A 22,832-nucleotide genomic window follows, 5' to 3' on the forward strand; every position below is an offset into this window, starting at 1 on the left:
CAGTACATAGAGGATAACTAAGGAAACAATAAAATTCCAGGTCAGTCCATTTCCAGATCAGATTAAGTCAGACACCTACTCTAAAGCCCAAATAGAAAGAGAAGTATATCCATTTCCAGAGATAAAAACTATTTAGCTCCATCTCCACTACATGGATGGATGCCATAAGTAAATAATAACTAGGCATGAGAAAGGGGTTCCCTGGTGGCTCAGTGGTAAAGATTTCTCCTGCAATGCCAGGAGCCACAGGAGATGTGGTTTGATCCCTGGGTGGGGAAGATCCCTTGGAGGCTGCTGCTGCTAAGTCGCTTCAGTCGTGTCCGAGGGCATGGCAATCCACTCTAGTATTCTTGCCTGGAGAATCTATGGACAGAGGATCCTGGCAGGCTAGTCTATAGCAAGCATTGGATATGACCGAAGTGACTTAGCAAGCAGGCACACAGGCATGTGAAAAGATGAAACAACATATCTTAAGATCCAAAACAATCAACACGACTAGATTTAGATATAATACCAGTGTTAAAATGATCAAATAGGGAATTTAAAATAACTATGGTTAAGATTTTAAAGTCCCCAATAGCCAAAAATACAGCAAGTAAGATGGAGAATGCTTTTAAATACATACCAAAGCAGAATAAAAGAACATCACAAAGAAGAAGAGGACATAGAAGGAAAAGAAGAAGAGGACGAAGAAGGAGGAAGAGTAGAAAAGAAAAAAAAAAAAAAAGGCAATCAGACTGCTGACCTAAAACTTCACATTCAAAACCACAGCAAAATGACCTGATACCTGCAAAGTCCATAAGGGTAGAAACTGTGACGCAGTATATCAACATTATACCCATACAAGGTACCATTCAGTGATAAATGCAAGGAAGTCATTATTAAACATAAAAATATTCCAAGAATATGCCACTCATAGCACTTGTCTGGAGAAAAAAAATCTGACAATTAGATTTGAATTAATATGCAAATCTGAGAAATGCAGATACTATATTAAAAGACTGAGAAGTAAAAAATAGATCCATGTACTCACTCAACTCAATAAATACTCTTGAGACAAATAATATTCAACCAAATAAATACTGACTGCCTACTATGTCACTGGCAGTACTCTAAGTGATAGGGACAGAATGGTGAAAATATTCAAATAATATCTTTTTGTGCATGAAGCTCACCCATTTTGACATAAAATCATCAAACAACCAAGCAAAATAAGGTTACAAAACTAAAAGTGAATTTTATAATCCTAGAAAATTCAAAACTAATTTCATAAGCAATAAGAACCAAGATATAGGGGTAGGAAATCTGTATTGAAAACTCTAAACTGTAAACATATTGTTTTAAAAAACATAATGGCACCAAAAGTCTTAACTGTTTTTATAACTTTTCACTTAGATGACAATCTTTCATTAAAAATAAACTTGTGATTCAACAGATCCTTTAATTTCATTTCAGTCACCTTGTCTCCATTGATTTCAAGTAAAAGTAAAATTAATGTTCTTTTATTTTGAAGATATCTGTAGCACAATCTAGTATCTATAAAATTAATTTTCTGTTATTTATTTGGACTCTGTCTGGAATAATGTTTGACGGACACGACTGAGCGACTGATCTGATCTGATCTGACAGTACGAGGATTATTCCTAAATAGTGGGCTTCGGATTTTTCTCTCAATGTTATCTTGTACTTTTCTGTAGTGTTTAAATTCTCAACAGTGAGCATAAATTATGTTTATAAATAACAATTTATAAATTTTTTTTCAAGATGGCAAACTGTTACTGGGCGGTGGGAACATGAGTAATGGTTGTTATTTCATTGTAATCTTAATTTCAAAAGATGTAAATAAAGAATTAATAGTGTAAAATGCTGAGTAATGTTAAATGTGACAATGATTTTTAAAAAAGGAGCAAATGGCAGGCTGGGAGAGAGATAAGTCCCTGAGATGACAGGAAGACACCTACTACAAGCATCCCATGAAGGATCAGGTAAGAGCATTCTCTCCATCCCTCTCCAGCACTGAGTGAGGTTGTACTCTCACTGAGAGAACTTCGAGTAATACTTTTGCTCATCTTGGGATGGTGATAGACAGAAAGTTTGCATGGGGAACAAGGGCTGCTGGGTCCGTCTGGCTACATGACTCTAAGAGGCATGTCTGCAGTATTAGTGCCTGCCACACAAATGGTCCATATTGTCTCTGTTTGGGTAGTAAGATCCAATAATCTGGTGAACCAAACTAATATTCAAGCTGCTTTAAAAAAAAAAAAAAAAAAGTAAAGAAACCTGTAAAGGGGGACAAATCATTTGCTTTGAAGTATATTTAATATGTCTAAAGTATACTAAACAGCCATTTCTGTTCCTATGTCTCTGAAACACATGAATGGCTACATGGTGTTCCTCCCAGGAAATGGTTAAAGGGAAACAGGGAGTGAGTCCAGGTTCCATTTCATTGTTTATGTCAACTGATAGCACAAATCCTCTTGAAACTTGCAGCTCACCCTGCTCATTATCGAAAGTGGAACAAAAACTGCCATTAGTGTTCCAAGCGGGCTAGGGTGGGAGGGTAGACACAAGAGAAGCTTTCTAATGCGGAACGTTTAGTGCGGGCTGGAAACTGTCTGAAGTAAAGTTTTAACAGAGAATCCTGTTAAAAATAGTTTGCATATTTTCATAATGTACATTTTCTGGTGAGATATAGATTTAAAAGAAAGCAGTTCTTGTTACCTTCAGGATGTACCCCATGTTATTAATATATCAGCTGTCAAATTCTGTCTATACATGAATAGCAGCCCTTCATATTCTCTCTGACCATACAAAAATTTCTTTTAAAACAAAAGTGAAAGTCATCAATTAGCAATGGGAAAAAAAAAGAAGAAAGCCATTCCTCATGCAGCAGGATGCCTTTTAAGGCTTTCTTGTCAGACCCCTATGGCTCCTGTGCTCTGTCAGTAACTTTAGGTCTCAGACATTGAACACTTCTTTCAAAAGGTCATCTCTACATGGCATTTCCTTCCATTTATTTTTAGATGTTCTAACCCTAGTAAGTTTATCTACCTAAAAGCTTGAAATCGACAACGTATTTTAGCACTGCTGAAACCAGGGCCATGTTAAGCACACATCTTCATGGATATTTTTCACATGACATCTCTGTAGTTTCAACAGCCATCTCAAAAATCACCAGCTTTTCTAGAGGTGCTGAGGTCTGCATGACATTATGAAGATCAAAGAGTACCATGTGGTTTGATTTTTAAGCTGACAATCAAGGCATAACCTAATACAAGCACAATGCATTGCAACCAATAAAGTGAAAACAATAGCTCTTGAGGCATGAAGCCTGGAAGCCTGCACAGTGCATTCCAGACAATTTGCCCACTTCAGAATAATCACAGTCTGGAAGACACACCTGCCAGAAAGTCATCTTTCAAGTCACTGTCTGCCTTTCCCCGTATAGAGAAAGTGAAATGTACTTTACAGCTTTAAATATTTAAAGTCTAAGGATATGGGAACTTGTAACCACTCAAAATCTGTTTGAGGACAATGAGGTTTAGGCATAAGTGTGTAAATTCACCCAGGATTTCAGATCAGAGCTGAGGCAAGGTTAAGAAATCTGCTGCCAACAGTGACCCAGCTATCCTCCCTGTTATAACTTGAGATAGTGAAAGGACTCCTTCCCTATATTGATTCTATCAAGTCTGAAAAGGGTCAAACAGCCCAGTATTAATCCATCTCTTTAGCATCTCAGGGTGTGTGCTCATGAGGGGTGTGTGTGTGTGTGTTTAAATAAAGAGTAAAAGTTGGGAGGGGGCTGGAAATTAGAACATGAAGAACTACATGTGACTAAATTCAATAGATGTTTACAAGGCAATATGTCCTTCGTCCACACGTGCATCCCAAATGAGGCACCATGTTGTCATTCTGGAGGGAGTGAAGCACAGTGATACTTACAATAGATATTAAAGATCTTATAAAATTTAAAGAAATGCAAATTAATTATGCTTTTCTTTTAATGATAAGAATATAAAATAAGAGATTAAATTTGTATTCAGTAAACACAACTCATTAGTTTATGCCTTAGCTCTATCAGTACATGAATGCAAAAGTGAAAGAGAAAAAGAGGGATAGAAAAAGAAATAACAGGAAAGTGAAAGAGAAAAAGAACAAGTTGAGGAGAGACACACGAAGAGAAAGTAACACAGAAGGCACAAGAAGACATCTAAGAAGAAAGTAACATGAGAAAGTCATGGGGAGAGAGGACAGAAATGGAAAAGACCAAAGAGGTAGATGAAGGAGAATAGGCAAATGATGGGAAAGACAAAGAAGCAGAAGAAAGACTGTCCACAATAAAATAAAAAAAAAAATCTTAAAATACCTTCAAAAAAGGAAGAAGAAAAGATAGATGGAAATCTAGGCACTGACTGGAATAGAAGAATCTGCAGAAAAACACTGGCTGTTCTGAAGCATTAGATGAAGACAGACTGCAGACTGCTCCCATCCTTTCTTGCTGCTCCTTGGCAGATGTAGAAGATATGGTCAACTCTCCTTCAAGCCGACTGAGTGTTGCTTTGAGCCCAAAAGATCTCCTCTGAGTTGATAACCATATCAGCCCAGTAAAAACATGCTTTCTCAAAAAACATGCTTTGTGAGACTCCACTATAAAGAGTACCCTCCACCTAAAAAAAAAAAAAAAAAAAGTGTATCTAAATTCCACTGAGATTTCCTACCAGGGCTTAATTCAGGTAAAATTTTGGGAGATTCGAGTTTGCCCCTCTAATTCAGCGTTTCTCAGCTGCAGCACTATTAACTTTTCAAACAGGATAATTCTTTGTTGTGGTGAGGCTCCCTGTGCTTTGTAAGAATTTAGCAGAATCTGAGCCTCTACCTACTAGATGCCAGTAACACCCCTCAGTAGTTACAATCCCACTGTCTCCAGATATTGGCAATCGTCGCAGAAGAGGGGGTGTGAAATCGCCCCAGTGGACCACCATTGTCCTAGCACATTAACATCACTGAGGTTACAAAATAGCCAAGAGTAGAAAATAGGTGTTTTCTGGTATAAGATACAATGCTGCACAGAAATTTAGTCCCAATTTATCCTCATTTACCTTCATAATATACCCCTCTATGATACCCTGACTTCTGATATAGCTAGAGGTTAGACAGAGCCCCCAGATCACCCAATTCCATCAGGACACTTCAATGGATCAACTCTGGATTGAGGATGTTGGACAGAAAATCAGACAGGCCAACTTGAATACTAAATGATAAATGCTTTAGAGTCAGATTAACTATGGGACAGCAGGGGAGCAGGATTCTCTGGCACAGAATCCTCCATTAGAGTGCCATTTTCCTCGCACGTCCTCTATTTGAAAACCCTCAGAGAACATTAAAAACCTTGTTTTAGCAGGCGCCTGGCTTTGCCCGACTGCAATTAGGACGCACAATTTCTAAATCACCCCCTGGATATCAGCCACCAGGCTATTGAAACGCAAGCCAGGCAGGAGGCAGGCGAGATTGGGAGGATTCAAGCTGACTCTAATAAGGAGCTGCAACTCCCAATAACCCCTGAACTTCACCACTGCCGTCACCAAGTCGTTTAATTCTGCGCTTTTAATGAGATAGCACTAACGTATCTAGCAGGGCATTGCAACATTATCTTTTCATAAATCACCGCAGTGTTTATGCCAGCTTTATACCAGTTTTTATAGTTCTGGGTGTTCATTGGAAGGACTAATGTTGAAGCTGAAACTCCAATACTTTGGCCACCTGTTGCAAAGAGCTAACTCATTTGAAAAGACCCTGATGCTGGGAAAGATTGAGGGTTGGAGCAGAGGGGGATGACAGAGGATGAAATGGTTAGATGGCATCACCGACTTGATGGACATGGGTTTGGGTGGACTCCAGGAGTTGGTGATGGACAGGGAAGCCTGGTGTGCTGTGGTTCATGGGGTCACAAAGAGTCCAACACGACTAAGTGACTGAACTGAAGTGAACTGACTAGATGGACCTTCATTGACAAAGTAATGTCTCTGCTTTTTAATATGCTGTCTAGGTTGGTCATAACTTTCCTCCAAAGGAGTAAGTGTCTTTTATTTTTATGGCTGCAATCACCATCTGCAGTGATTTTGGAGCCCAGAAAAATAAAGTCAGCCACTGCTTCCACTGTTTCCCCATCTATTTGCCATGAAGTGATGGGACCAGATGCCATGATCTTCGTTTTCTGAATGCTGAGCTTTAAGCCAACTTTTTCACTCTCCTCTTTCACTTTCATCAAGAGGCTCTTTAGTTCTTCTTCACTTTCTGCCATAAGAGTGGTGTCATCTGCATATCTGAGGTTATTGATATTTCTCCTGGCAATCTTGCTTCCAGCTTGTGCTCCCTCCAGCCCACCATTTCTCATGAGGTACTCTGCATATAAGTTAAATAAGCAGGGTGACAATATACAGCCTTGATATTCTCATTTTCCTATTTGGAACCAATCTGCCGTTCCATATCCAGTTCTAACTCTTGCTTCCTGACCTGCATACAGGTTTCTCAAGAGGCAGGTCAGATGGTCTGGTATTCCCATCTCTTGAAGAATTTTCCCCAGTTTATCGTGATCCACACAGTCAAAGGCTTTGGCATAGTCAATAAAACAGAAATAGATGTTTTTCTGGAACTCTCTTGCTTTTTCGATGATCCAGCGGATGTTGGCAATTTGATCTCTGGTTCCTCTGCCTTTTATAAAAACAGCTTGAAAATCTGGAATTTCATGGTTCACGTATTGCTGAAGCCTGGCTTGGAGAATTTTGAGTGTTACTTTACTAGTGGGTGAGATGAGTGCAATTGTGCGGTAGTTTGAGCATTCTTTGGCATTGCCTTTCTTTGGGATTGGAATGAAAACTGACCTTTTCCAGTCCTGTGGCCACTGCTGAGTTTTCCAAATTTGCTGGCAGAATGAGTGCAGCACTTTCACAGCATCTTCTTTCAGGATTTGAAATAGCTCAACTGGTATTCCATCACCTCCACTAGCTTTGTTCATAGTGATGCTTCCTAAGGTCCACTTGACTTCACATTCCAGGATGTCTGGCTCTAGGTGAGTGATCCTACCATCATGATTATCTGGGTCGAGAAGATCTTTTTTGTACAGTTCTATGTATTCTTGCCATTCTTCTTAATATCTTCTGCTTCTGTTAGGTCCATACCATTTCTGTCCTTTATTGTGCCCATCTTTGCATGAAATGTTCCCTTCGTATCTCTAATTTTCTGGAAGAGATCTCTAGTCTTTCTCATCCTATTGTTTTCCTCTATTTCTTTGCATTGATCTCTGAGGAAGGCTTTCTTATCTCTCCTTCTATTCTTTGGAACTCTGCATTCAGATGAGTATATCTTTCCTTTTCTCCTTTGCTTCCCTTTATTTCACAGATATTTGTAAGGCCTCCTCAGACAGCCATTTTGCTTTTTTGGATTTCTTTTTCTTATGGATGGTCTTGATTCCTGTCTCCTGTACAATGTCACAAACCTCCATCCATAGTTCATCAGGCACTCTGTCTATCAGACCTAGTCCCTTAAATCTATTTCTCACTTCCCCTGTATAATCATAAGGGATTTGATTTAGGTCATACCTGAATGGTCTAGTGGTTTTTTCCGCTTTCTTCAATTTCAGTCTGAATTTGGCAATCTAGTCAAGGCTATGGTTTTTCCAATGGTCATGTATGGATGTGAGAGTTGGACCATAAAGAAAGCTGAGTGCCGAGGAATTGATGCTTTTGAAATGCAGTGTTGGAGGAGACTCTTGAGAGTCCCTTGGACTGCAAGGAGATCCAACCAGTCCATTCTAAAGGAGATCAGTCCTGGGTGTTCATTGGAAGGACTTATGTTGAACCTGAAACTCAATACTTTGGCCACCTGATGCAAAGAGCTGACTCACTGGAAAAGACCCTGATGCTGGGAAAGATTGAGGGCAGTAACAGAAGGGGACGACAGAGGATGAGATGGTTGGATGGCATCATCAACTTGATGGACATGGGTTTGGGTGGACTCCAGGAGTTGGTAATAGACAGGGAGACCTGGCGTGCTGTGGTTCATGAGATGGCAAAGGGTCGAACACGACTGAGCAACTGAACTGAACTGAACTGAACTCCTCAGACATTGCTAGTGAGAATGTTAAATGTTGCAGCAGCTCTGGAAAACAACTTGGCAGTTCTTCAAAAGTTAAAAATAGAATGAGCATATGACCTAGCAGTTCTATTCCAGATATATACTCAAGAGAACTGAAAACACATCCATGCAAAAGCACATACACAAATGCTCATAGCAGCATTATTTATAATAGACAAAAAGTGAAAACAACCCAAATGTCCATCAATTTGAATTGATAAACAAAATCTAGTATATTTATATACTGGGATATAATTCAGCCATACAAAGGAATAAAATGCTGATATATGCTATAAAATGGATGAATTTTTAAAACATTATGATAAGTGAAAGAAGTCATATATTACATGTTTCTATTTATGAGATGCCCAGAATAGGTATATCCACAGAAAAAGAAAACAGATTAGTAGTTGCCAGTGTCTAAATAAAAGGAGGAATGGAGAGTGACTGCTAATGTGTGCTGCACTTTTTTAAACATTTGAAAAAAATGTTCTGGAATTAGATAGTGATGATTGTACAATTTTGCAAATATATTAAAAACCTCTTAATTATACACTTTAAAAGAATAAAATTTGTTATATAGAATATACTAAGTTGTTATTAAAATACATATAAACATACATATAATTTCCACATAATATATTTTTGCATATAAATGTGAATAAGAATAAGCTTTGAAATCTCTACTTCCTTATCTCTAGACCAGTTAGAGAGAAAAGTCACACTGGCCTTGATTATAGTGGAGGTCAGCCTACATTCCAGGCTCTGGGCATTTTTTTCAGTATGCGAAGGGCATCTCTAAGCTATGTGTCTATCGAAATTGTATTTTCTGAACCAAGACTGAGACTTGATGCAACTGGTACGCACTTACTTATAATCAGACTTACAATCATAACACTTGAGATTGGTTCTTTTATGGAAGGTTGAGAAGTAAAGTTTGGACACAGATTGGGCAATATGTCTGAAAGCTAGTCTTACATTGGAAGTTAGTAATAAGAAACAGCACTTCATATCAATATTGAATTATTTCTTATTAAATGTGTATTTGGAAATTCTAATTCTCTTTCAGTTAGAAGGGCCAGTTGAGATTTTAAAAAATGTTAAAATTGCCCGAGTCATTCACAGATCAATGGATAAAGAAGCTGTGGTATTTATATACAATGGAATATTACTCAGCCATGAAAAGGGACACATTCAAGTCAGTGCTAATAAGATGGATAAACCTAGAGCCTATTTTAGAGAATGAAATAGGTCAGAAAGAGAAAGACAATCATCATACATTAATGTATACTTATGGAATCTAGAAAGATAGTGCTGATGAACCTATTTGCAGGGCAGCAATGGAAATGCAGACATAGAGAACAGACTTATGGACAAGGGTGGGGAAGAGAGCGTGGGACTGAATGGAAGGAGTAGCGTGGACACATAGACACTACCTCATGTAAAATTGATAGCCACGAGGAATATATTATACGACTCAGGGAACTCAAACCAGGGCTCTGTAACAACCTAGAGACGTGGGATAGGGTGGGAGGTGGGAAGGAAGTTTAAAAAAGAGGGGACGTATGTATACCTATGGCTGATTCATATTGATGTACGACAGAAACCAACACAATATTGTAAAGCAATTATCCTTCAGTTAAAAATAAATATGCTTTAAAAAGGCTGCCCAAGTCATAGTAATCAACCAAAAAGAGGAGATTAAAATTAAGAGTTAAACTATGTATATCCTTGGTATATTACTCTAGAAGGAACACTAGAAGATTAAAGAAGATTCCTTAACTTTTATCCTGTGAGTCTTTGTTTGACAATCATCTGATTTACATAGAATAGAATTTGGAAACTAAAAAGAAAGGGATAATTATATCCAATTACTTTGCCTCAGAATGTGGTTCCAAATACTAAATAGACTTACATTTCTTTTTTCCCTCAATTATCACTACCTGATAAGTAAAAGTCCTTAAATTAACATTCTTATGTAAGCACATTTATCATTTATGGATAAAGGAAGAATACTCTTTCATGATTCATTCTTGGATGATGATGAGGATTTAGTATGCTGCATGTTGGCAGAAAATAAAAATCAATTAGTTTACTGTTTCAGGTATATGTGCTGATTTGGACCATGGTGTGTGTTTGTCAAATAGAATGCCTGTTTTTAGAGGTTTTGCTCTTTGTGGCTACAGGATTGTATAGGCACCAGTGGGTTCTTGCCTTGACTTCAATAGTCTTGCATTTCTCCAGACCAGTAAGAATTCTCTGAATCATGAAAGAAAAAATAGAAATTTGTCATACTCTTTATGGATATTTGAAGAGCAAAAGAAAACAATGACAAGTATCTGAAAGGGTGAGTTTGGTATTATTATAATTATTAAAGAAAATTTAAAAATACATTGCAATGTAAGGTACTGTCAACTAAATACTATATATACATAAATATGATTTTAAATTGTTTTTCTTGCTCATTGGAACAAGTTCAAAAGTCTTTCACTTATTTTAATTGGATTAACTGTAAATTAACTATTACCTATTCCCTAGAACACGAAATATATAAATAGGGTACATTCAGATATGTGTATGTACATATATGTATACACACACACACATACCCACACATAATAGATAGATAACTGTGAGTTTACTTAGATAACTGAGTTTATTTGCCAAGTGGAATAAAACACAGAACATGCCCAATATTCTGGATTATGGTGGCTCAGATGGTAAAGTGTCTGCCTGCAATGTGGGAGACCCAAGTTCGATCCCTGGGTTGGGAAGATCCTCTGGAGAAGGAAATGGCAACCCACTCCAGTATCCACTCCAGTACCCACTCCAGTACACTCCATAAAATCCCATGGACAGAGGAGCCTGGTATGCTACAGGCTGAGCGACTTCACTACCTATAAACCAATATAATTTATCTATCACACCCTATAATTAATATGAAAATTAAAATTATACATTTTGTCTAGATTTCAATAGGTTGAGCCAATGGCTTATTCTTTATTTTTTAGAAAATGAGAAATAGCACTCACACAAAATTCAAAAATCTGTCACCTTTTAAGCTTCCAAAATTGTAATGTTTGAAATCTGAAGAAGGAACACAAAGTCCATAATAAAGCCAGTAGGGTAACATTCATTTAAATCACTTAGTCTGCTCAAAGAAAAATTCACTACTTATAATTAAGAAAATCAGAATGAATTTAACAGATTGTTTTTCCAATGATGAGGAAGTAAAGAGGATAGAAAGAGCAATTATAAAAAAACAGATTCAGACTTGTGAGATGAAAGACAGGTATTCCTGAAGTTAGACCTTGTGCATCATCTGTCAGGATGAAACAGCTCCCTAGAAACCAGGCCATGAAGCCAGATCCAGAGGAAGAAGGAAAGGAGAAATGACATCTTTGAATCTATTTTGCCAGCCACCTTAACTGTGAGATGGAATTTCTTTTCTAAGAAAAGTATGAAGAGTTTCATCCTGTAAACTTCTCCATAGTTGAAGCAGAACTTCCTATGTGCCTGAATTACAGTCACTACCAAAATATCTATAAGAAAGGTTTTTTTTTTCCCATTTGCACTAGTCTCAAATATGAATTATTGTTGTTGATCAGTTGCCAAGTCATATCCCACTCTTTGTAACCCTATGGATTGCATCATGCCGGGCTCCTCTGTCCTCCACCATCTCTTGGAGCTTGCTCAAATTCACGTCCATTAAGTTGATGATGCTGCCTAATCATCTCATTGTCTGTAGCCCCATTCTCCTTTTGCCTTCTATCTTTCCCAGCATCAGTCATTTCCATTGAGTTGGCTCTTCCCATCAGGAGGACAAAGTACTAGAGCCTCAGCTTCAGCATCATTCCTTCCACTGCATATTTAAGGTTGATTTCCATTAGGATTGACTGGTTTGATCTTGCAGTCTAAAGGGACTCTCCTGAGACTTCTCCAGCACCACAATTTTAAAGCATCAGTTCTTCAGCATTCAGCCTTCCTTATGGTTCCAACTCTCACATCCGTACATGACTACCAGAAAAACCATAGCTTTGGCAATACGGACATTTGTCAGCAAAGTGGTGTCTCTGCTTTTTAGTATGCTCTCATTGTTTGTCATAGCTTTCCTTCCAAGGAGCAAGTGTCTTTCAATTTCATGGCTGCAGTCACCATCCACAGTGATTTTGGAGCCCGAGAAAATGAAACTTGTCACTGCTTCCACTCTTTCCCCTTCTTTTTGCCATGAAATGCTGGGACTGGATGCTATGATCTTCATTTCCTGAATGTTGAGTTTAAACCAGCTTTTTCACTCTCCTCTTTCACTTTCATCAAGAGGCTCTTCAGTTCCTCTTCACTTTCTGCCATTAGAGCAGTATCGTCTGCATATCTGAGGTTGTTGATATTTCTCCTGGCAGTCTTGATTTCAGCTTGTGATTCATCCAGTCTACCATTTTGCATGACATATTTTGCATAGAAGTTAAATAAGCAAGGTGACAATTTAGAGTCTTATTGTATTCCTTTGCCAATTATGAACCAGTCAGTCGTTCCATGTCCAGTTCTAACTGCTGCTTCTTGAGCCACAAACAGGTTTCTCAGGACAGGTACAGTGGTCTGGTACTCGCATCTCTTTAAGAATTTTCAACAGTTTGTTGTGATCCATACAGTCAAAGGCTTTAGCATAGTCAATGAAGCAGAAGTAGATGTGTTCCTGAAACTCTTTTGCTTTCTCCATGATCAAATGAATGGTGACAATTTGACCCCTGGTTTCCCTTGACTCTTCAATACCCAGCTTGTACATTTGAAAGTTCTCGGATCACATACTGCTAAAGTCTAGCTTCAAGGATTTTGAGCAGAGCCTTACTAGCATGTGAAATAAGCACAATAATATGGTAGTTTGAACATTCTTTGGCATTGCTTTTCTTTGGGATTGGAATGAAAACTGACCTTTTCCAGTCCTGTGGCCATTGCTGATTTTTCCAAATTTGTTAGCATATTGAGGACAGCACTTTAACAGCATCATATTTTGAGATTTTAAATAGCCCAGCTGGAATTCTGTCACCTCCACTAGTTTTGCTTGTAGCAATGCTTCCTAAGGGCTTCCCTGGTGATTCAGACAGTAAAGAATCTGCTTGCAATGTGGGAGACCTGGGTTCAGTCCCTGAATTAAGAAGATCTCCTGGAGAAGAAAATGTGTACCCACTCCAGTATTCTTTCCTGGAGAGTTCCATGGGCAAAGGAACCTGGCAGGCTACAGTCCATGGAGTCGCAAAGTCAGACACAACTGAGTGATTAACACTTTCACTTCACTTTCATTTTCATTGCTTCCTAAGGCCTACTCAACCTCACACTACAGGATGTCTGGCTCTAGGTGAGTGATTACACCATCATGATTAACTGGGTCATTAAGACCTTTTTTTTGTATAGTTCCTCTTTGTATTCTTGCCACCTCTCTTCTCTTTCTGTTAGATCCTTACTGTTTCTGTCCTTTACTGTATTCATCCTTGCATGAAACATTCCCTTGATTTCTCTAATTCTCTTGAAGCTCTCTCTAGTCTTACCCATTCTATTGTTTTCCCCTATTTTCATATATCTATATACACCTCTATATGTGTGTATATATATTTAAGTAAAGCCAAAGTGATTAGACTGAACAAACACATGCCTAGGAAATCAGAAGGCATCTTTCTGTTTGTTATTATCACCAGTATAAAATTTTGCTAGTTTTAGAGCAAAATTTTTGGAGAAAGCAATGGCAACTCACTCCAGTACTCTTGCCTGGAGAATCCCAGGGACGGGGGAGCCTGGTGGGCTGCCGTCTATAGGGTCACACAGAGTCGGACATGACTGAAGCGACTTAGCAGCAGCAGCAGAGCAAAATTTTAAATTATTTTGTTTACATAAGATCACAATCAGAAGAATGCAATATTGATGCTTACATATAAAGACAATTTAACATTGCTTTTAAAGTTAGCACAAGCCAATTCCTGCAAGGACTCTAGAAAACAAGTGACAGTAGAATTTTCATAAATTGGAAAATGCAGAAATACTATATCCTCTTCACCTTCTTTGCTAATACTAGTTTCATCATTGCTAAGCCTCCAGACAGTGTGAGAAATGCTTGCTGAGAACAATCAGTTAAGATCTATCCATACTCATAAGAAAAGTATATCTTGCGAGAAAAGTAGTAGTGACTAATAAAACTTGCAAAGTATTTCATTTTGCAAAGCAATTCCACCCTGTGTTCTTTCTTTCCATTTTCATACAGGGCAGGTTATTACTCCTAACTATGGATAAAGAAATGGTGAGGTAACGTGATTTACTTGAGATCACACAGCTATAATGATGGTTCTATTCACGATTTCAACCCAGGACTTTTCACTCCAAATGACTTGTTGCTAAGAGCATAGGGAAAATTACACTGTGTTTTAAACTTTATTTTTTTTTTAGCTTATATAATTAAACACATAGCACTACATTTCATCTAATACAACAGACACCACTGATTGGTTAGATATGGTTACTAAGCAATTATTTGAACTGACTTTTAAATTCAGCCCCAAACTGAAAATTCCTATATGTCTGTGGATGAAGTCTGAATAACTATTGCTGAATTCCCAGTAAATGTAGTACAATCATGATCTTACAAACTTAGGCTAACAAAGTTGGTTTTCCTTTTTCTTTGTGGGGAATAGTTATTTGTTGCATTTCAGTGAAGTAAAATTTCAGATAATCTTCAAAATAAGAGTATAAATAATATCTACAAGAATAGAGAAGGCAGAGAATTTGAAGTCATCTGAGATCTAAGGAAAATTCTATACTGTAATTCCAATTTGGCTATTCATTTATTCTGGACCCTTGGTTTCATTTTCTGTGGGACCACATTTCCCTAAGGTGAAATCATAGCCCCTAAGCATATCATACCCCTAACAACTCAGAACATTATGAATAATTAATGAGTGTAGCAAAGCCCTTAACTGAGTGCTATGTAAGTAATGCTTTTTTAAGAGAAGAAATGTTCATATGGGAATTGACTATGATTTTTTTTTAGCACCATATGGTAATTCCCATGTTTGTGAAAAAAAAAATAACCTATTTTTTTAATAAAATGATAAGATTTTGTTTTAGTTCAAGACAGGATCATACTATAGGGGAAGCTCAAGAATATCACAACACAGACAAAAATAACTGAAAAATCACAAATCATCTACATTCAAAATATGAAGCCAAAAATAAGAATATTAAGATAAAAATGTGAGAAGATGCATCAACACAATGAAATTCTTTTTTAAGACACAAAAAGAGAAGCTGTCATTCATATTATATATACTGAAAAATTCTTGGCTAGAAAGGAGTAAAATGATAATTTTTAGTAGTATATAAAGCATTAAACTAGAAAATGAGTTCAGGAAATTGATTTCTTAGTGTACTGAGTTGTAGGTACTTTCTAGTTAACCAATATATAACTAATTCAAAGCATTAAACTTCAGGAATAAAGACTTATTTTTAAGGACCATCTAATATGTTATGGGTCCAAGGTCCATTTGAGATTCTGTAAATTGATTCTTAAGGTACCTAATTATTAACTTTTGTACATTATTTCAAGGGATTCATGACACCTGGTGAAGTCTATTAGAGGAACCACTAGAAATCCAGATAATTATTCTAAAGTTTGGGTTCAACTTCCACATAATTAGTGAAGAAAGGGCCAAGGGGAGAAGGGTAATGTTGAAACAGAAAGATTAATAAGGTATAAAGTGTTACCAGCACATGCAGACTTAGAATATTAAGTAATTAAACAGTAGCATTCTAAGTCACTGCTAACTGTGGGATACTTAATAGGGTTTTACAGAAGTATCAAGGTGCTGTGCAAATGGACAAATTGCTTTCATCTCAGACTCATTGCTACCAAAGGGACTTTTAACCATCTTCTTCACAGCACATGCGCATACCAACAAACCAGTTTCTCTAGGAGAAACTTTGATTCTAGAAAAAGTTGTCACTGTTGTTTAGTTGCTAAGTAGAGTGCTACTTTTTTGTGACCCCAAGGACTAAGCCATCCCAAGGCACTTTAGATGCAGACCACTCAGCTCTGAGTCACATAACCATTGCTGAAGTTAATTAAAGACTAAATAATATTGGTTTCAGTAATGAGTCCTAAAGCTAGAAGAAAACATGTCACCATAGAAAGATGCCATGAGAAAACAATAAGCCAGAAAAGAATTGAGAAAAGATCAATATGGTTAACTGTTCTAATAACTACACCAGTAGAAAAATGGTAACAACTCTTCCTTTAAGGGAAAGAATTAGAGACTGCCACCAAGCTCCTCCACATAACATTCAGAATACATTGAATACAATATTTTATTTTATGTTATTTGTTACATCATCATGGTACATTTTCTACAGTTTTCCATAAAAAATAGGTTCAGTAATTTTCAGAAGAGCATTCTGTCACCATCATTTAAGAATGGATAAAAATTCTTAAAAATTGGTTAAAAATCTCCATATTTAAAGAATCCTTCAGAGTATTGTTACAGTTATATACGTTCCATGAACTAGTCAACTTATATTTCTTCTATTTCCCTAAATTTTTTCTTCATTAAAGTGAATCTGTTTAGATCACAGTTTACATGCAAGTCTCTGCTTTCAAATCTTTGAAAACCTAAGCTCATGGTGTCAGAAGTTCATAGCACTAACACAGAAAAGCTCATAACAATTAACTAGAAAAATCAGAGGCAACCTAAAAGGGTCATTTGAACCTACACATTGCCGATCTCTACTTTTAAAAGCCTGGTTTACATTCCCTACCAAATGATTCTTTCCAAATATAACAGGTCAGAGAACATCGTTAGGGAGGGGAAAAAAAGGGGTGACAAATAATAGGAAAAGGGGATAAACTGAGAGTTATAAAGAAAAAAGGAACAGCAAAAAAACACTATTATCTCTAATGCTTGTACTTTACGTTTTATCAAGGACTCTAATTTTCTGTTCTCTATTCATGAGTTTTTATAAAATTAGCATCATAATTTGAATATTGTTGATTTGAAACATCAAGTCTAATGCATAGGTCTCTTAGGATTGCTGAATTATTTCTAAAATTTCTTCTGTAAATAAAATTATGCACTCATTATATCTTACAATTTATAAGATCTTAGGATAAAAATAAAATGGTAAATTGATCATTGTTTCCTTTTTTCATTTTGTTTTTATTTTCATACAACTCCATATGGTGGAGAATGGTTGTTCTCTTCCTGTCCAACATCACTATAGGATATCTTTCAGATCTTCTCTTAGGGAAATCCATTGAATATATTTTGAAATGAAAGCTGACCTTCATCCACCTATCCATCCCATTACATGGTAGATATGTGAGCATATATTGTCCATAAGAGTATTTTCTCTTCCTTGATAAATCAGTTCAAGATTTGATATATGTTCTCAACCAGAGCCTCCTTAGAACTTTTTGACCAAAGCTAAAAGAGAGATGTTCTTTTACTTAAGCAACTGCGACTTGAGTTTCTGCTGCTCAAAACCCAGCATCTTGGTTAATGCTTCAGTGAAATCTTCCCTTTACATAAAATTAATACTTCTTTGAATGTTAGATGTGGAATTAAATAGAAGTGAAAAGACCGTTTTGAATCATACATAAACTCCGGTGTAGTCCAAAGAGTTGGTACCTATTTGCAAGATGATTGGAGGTAAGTTTATGCTTGAGAATTTTGTTTTATATCATGAAATTCAGCACTCTGAGCCACAACCATGAAACAAAAAGACTATAGAATCCTTACCTGCATGTGCATGGTAATGAGACATATATGAGTGCTAATAGATGGCTGACACATGAGTGTTTCAAACTGAAAAGTAGAATTATCATAAATATTGACACATTTCTGCAAACACTAAGATGTTTTCTAAAAACATATAAATCTGATCTGTTTTATTTTATAATAAAATAATAAAGTTCTAAAAAATCAAAATCAGACCAGAACCCTCCTCCCTCCTCCCTCCCCATACCATCCCTCTGGGTCGTCCCAGTGCACTAGCCCCAAGCATCCAGTATCGTGCATCGAACCTGGACTGGCAACTCATTTCTTACATGATATTTTACATGTTTCAATGTCATTCTCCCAAATCTTCCCACCCTCTCCCTCTCCCACAGAGTCCATAAGACTGTTCTATACATCAGTGTCTCTTTTGCTGTCTCATATACAGGGTTATTGTTACCATCTTTCTAAATTCCATATATATGCGTTAGTATGCTGTATTTATGTTTTTCCTTCTGGCTTACTTCACTCTGTATAATAGGCTCCAGTTTCATCCACCTCATTAGAACTGATTCAAATGTATTCTTTTTAATGGCTGAGTAATACTCCATTGTGTATATGTACCACAGCTTTCTTATCCATTCATCTGCTGAGGGACATCTAGGATTTCTAACCAAACTTCCCAAACTTCAGCCCATTGTTTATTGACAGATTCAAAAGCATTTTGTAAGGAGTAGACAAATGCTGCCAACTCAGCAAATTGAATAGATGAGCTTCCTCAGAAAGAGATTATGGAGAGTTACCACATTCTTAGAATTGATGCTTCAGAAATCACAGAGCAAAAGTCAATTTGATTAAGAAATTCTAAGAAACCAATAGTGTTTTCAAACACATAGTAGACACTTTAAGATTAAAAAGAAGAAATATATTATTCAGTTTTATTTTAACCAAACAAGATAGTAAATTGACAAAGATAATAAGGGTAACATCAAAACCAGAAAAATTTTTGAATGTGCAGAAATATACAACCTCCCAAAAGTTTAGTAAATTTAATATTTATAGTTTCATTCAGTCTAATATGCTTGTGAATGAAAACATATTTGATATGATGTGGATCACATCACCGATTCGATGGACATGAGTATGAGTAAGCTTCCAGAGTTGGTGATGGATAGGGAAGCCTGTCCATGTGCTGCAGTCCATGGGCTCACAAAGAGTCGGACACAACTGAGTGACTGAACTGAACTGAGTATGTTTGTGAGGAAGCTTCAGTATTAAGTGTGAACACCATTTTACCTAAATGGAAAACAAGTCTTTGCTGCTACTGCTAAGTCACTTCAGTCGTGTCCAACTCTGTGCGACCCCATAGACGGCAGCCCACCAGGCTCCCGTCCCTGAGATTCTCCAGGCAAGAACACTGGAGTGGGTTGCCATTTCCTTCTCCAATGCATGAAAGTGAAAAGTGAAAGTGAAGTCGCTCAGTCATGCCCGACTCTTAGCAACCCCATGGACTACAGCCCACCAGGCTCCTCCGTCCATGGGATTTTCCAGGCAAGAGTATTGGAGTGGGGTGCCAGTGCCTTCTCGAGTGCTTTTTTCATTAATCCTTTTTAAAAAATAACAAATTATGTAACTAAAAGTGAAAATATTCCCTGCTGACAATTTAGTGTACTCAGTAACAGTTTCACCTTACAATTTTCTCTAAGAAGAGTTACCCAGGGAAAGCAAGTCTAAAACAAAATACAAGAATTTATATAAAGAAATATAAATGAAGCAGTATTTTCCATTTTTAAATTTTTAAAAAAGTCTCATTAAGCTTGGGTATCCCAAAACTAAGCCAGCTGTTCTTAATCCCAATATATTTTTGCATATTAGAACTACCTAGAGAACTTTATAAATGTACAGATTCCCAAGACTAACCACCGTCCTTTGTCCTGAGAGTCTGGCATAATAAATGTAATGCGGAACCCAGACATTCAAATTTTTTTCAAAGGTGCCTAGATAACTTTAATATGTAGCCAGGACTGTTTTTCTGGAACTAGGAATATAAAACTGATTGTTTTTAAAATGTAAGTCATTATTCACCTCTAATTTTTTATCTGACAAAATGAGCAGCTTAAGATGTATAACAAACATTTTTGTAAATTTAAGGGAAAAAAAAGACAGGTCTAGATAGAACCAAATTATGTAGGACCTCACAGATTTATTGAGTGAATGAACAAATGAATGAATCAATAAAAATAAAACTATGTTGTATCTTCACAAGAACCATTCATTCTCCTTCTAGCTCCTTTGTTCTTATAGATGTCATTTCACTCAACTCTGTTCAAGTCTGACCCTATTGCTCCCTAGTAGTCCACAATTATGAAGAATCACTTAACACAGTAAGGCAATAATACCTTTAAATATTTCTACTACTCACCTTGATGGTGACTTTCCAATGTCTGCCAATGTTAGTATATTCTTGAAATGATAATCAATGTTATCTGTACTTCATAATCAACACGTGAAAAGTACTGAAACTACTGACCTCCAAATGTTTGAGAAAACAATTATCTAAGACTAAGATTTGGTAACTTCAGATAAAAAAATTAAGGAAAACATAATTTTAAAAGACAAATATTTTCACTGTTAGATTATGAAATTCTTGGAAATAGTAACCAAAGTTTATTTACACATAGTAGTCATTTCATAAATACTTGTAAAGGAAAATCACTAGATAGAATCTAAATTTGAAAACATATGCATGGAAATTAACATATGCAAAATTTTCTCAATCTAAAAATGTACTCTGTATATATATGTATATACAGATTTACATAGGATTTTTGTATAATATTTTAAAAGAGAAAATGATGTTAAGAGGAACCACAACCCCAGGAAATTATATCATTAAGCTACAATGTTACCTTGATACACTTTTACTCTCTCTTTAGATGGATGGCAAGGCATTTTATTTTTCAGTCACCAAATACAGTCTCATAGTTTATATTGTCTTGTACATTGCAAGTCACCAAAATATGCTCTGATCAGCTACCTCTATCCATCTTACCTTTCCTCTGGAAACTTGGGATCATTTTTTATCTTTTCTGTCAACTGAATGTACAGAAGCTGCCCAATATTATGAAACATGTTCAACCCCTCAAAACTGCAGCCATTTCAAAAATGTTAAAAGATCACACAACATATCCAGCTGTAAATCAATGCCTAGCTCGTGTGTTTCCATAGTCTCTAAATCTCCATATAGAAATGCATGTATGTGTATATACTATATATAATAGAGGCAGATAATACAATATGTAATACATATTATTTAGTTTTAGCACTCCAAGGAAAAGTTGAAAGAATTATACAAACTAGAACAAAAGTTCTTACTTATGAAATAAAATAGATGGAATTCTAGATGCTACTGGATGATGAACTTGTAAGATGATTTACTTTCCTTCATTTATAAACTCTCTAGATTTCTCTTTTCAAGGAAGTCCTACAAAGACAACTAGGGAAAAGGTAAGATTTAACTTCCAAAATAAAACTTTAGATCTTCCCATGGTTCTCTGCGAATGTGAAATTATCTCCAATTATAACTTATATGTCAACCCTCTGGAGCACATTTCTTTTGTATGAAAATTATGCCAACTACATTAAAAAGCAAACAAGCCCTTCACATGATTCATAAAAGTAGATTTCTATTTGAATTTATTTGAAGATATATTATGTGTGTATGCATTCAAAGCCTTTATTGTCCTATTCCAGAGAAATGTACACAGGACTTATTCAAATCTAATTTATGAAATCTTCAAGATTTTTCTTATTTGCCAAGTGTGAACATTCTTTTACCAAATAAAGCTCCATGTGCCTTGTCTTTTTACTCTTTTACCTTTATTGAAGAAATGAAGATTTAGCAATCTTTGGCTATTTTAGATCCATTATATCTTTAATAACCTGTAAACTAAAATAAAGTTTTCAAGCTTTAAAAATAAGCTAGTGGGAAAATAGGCCAGAGAACAAGAGAACCCCATACTATAATGTAAGTATTTCTGAGCATTAGTGTTAGATGTTAACTATACCACTTGTGACCATGTCAGTACATATAAATATTGAATCATTATATTGTACACTTGAAACTCATATTTTATATTCAATTATATGTCAATAAATATAATGAAGTTAAAATTTTTAAACTTCTTAGTATGATGACTGAGCAACTGAACTGAACCAAACTGAACTGAAGGCTCTTTTAAAACTATTATGTCTTCATTCTGTCCCTTTGTATTCAAACCTTTCTTCTATGTACTCCTGATCAAAAAAATATATATTTTTTTCTTCTCCTATAGTATAGCCTTTTTCAGAATCTTATAAAAATGTAGCAATATAGTATGTAATCTTTGGAGGTTGGCTTATTTCACTTAGTGTAATATATTTGAGATTCAATGGTTAGTTCTTTTTTACTTGATGTATACTATTCCATTGCATGGATGTACTATAGCTTATTTATTCATTCATTCATTCAAGACTATTTCAATTCTTCCCAAATTTTGTAAACTATTACTGCCATAAATGTTCATGTGATGGCTTTTATTGTATGTAAGTCTTCATTTCTTTGGATAAATACCCAAGAGTAAGATTGCTAGGTCATCTGGTAAGTGCCCTCCCTGGTAGAGAGCATGGCAACCCACTCCAATATTCTTGCCTAGAGAATCCTATGGACAGATGGAGCCTAAAGGGCTGCAGTCCATGGGGCTGCACCAAATCAGATATGACTGAAGTGACAGCATAGCATGGGAAGTGTAGGTTTAATATTTTAAGAAGTTGTAAAACTGTTTACCAAGTGTATATACACAATTTTTCACTCACACCAGCAATGTAGTAGAGTATGAGTTTCTCTATCTCCTTTTCAGCACTTGATACTCACATTTTATATTTTAGCTATTTTGATACCTGTGTATTTCA

The sequence above is a fragment of the Bos mutus genome, chromosome 1, assembly GCF_027580195.1.
Source record: "Bos mutus isolate GX-2022 chromosome 1, NWIPB_WYAK_1.1, whole genome shotgun sequence".
Lineage (NCBI taxonomy): Eukaryota > Metazoa > Chordata > Mammalia > Artiodactyla > Bovidae > Bos > Bos mutus.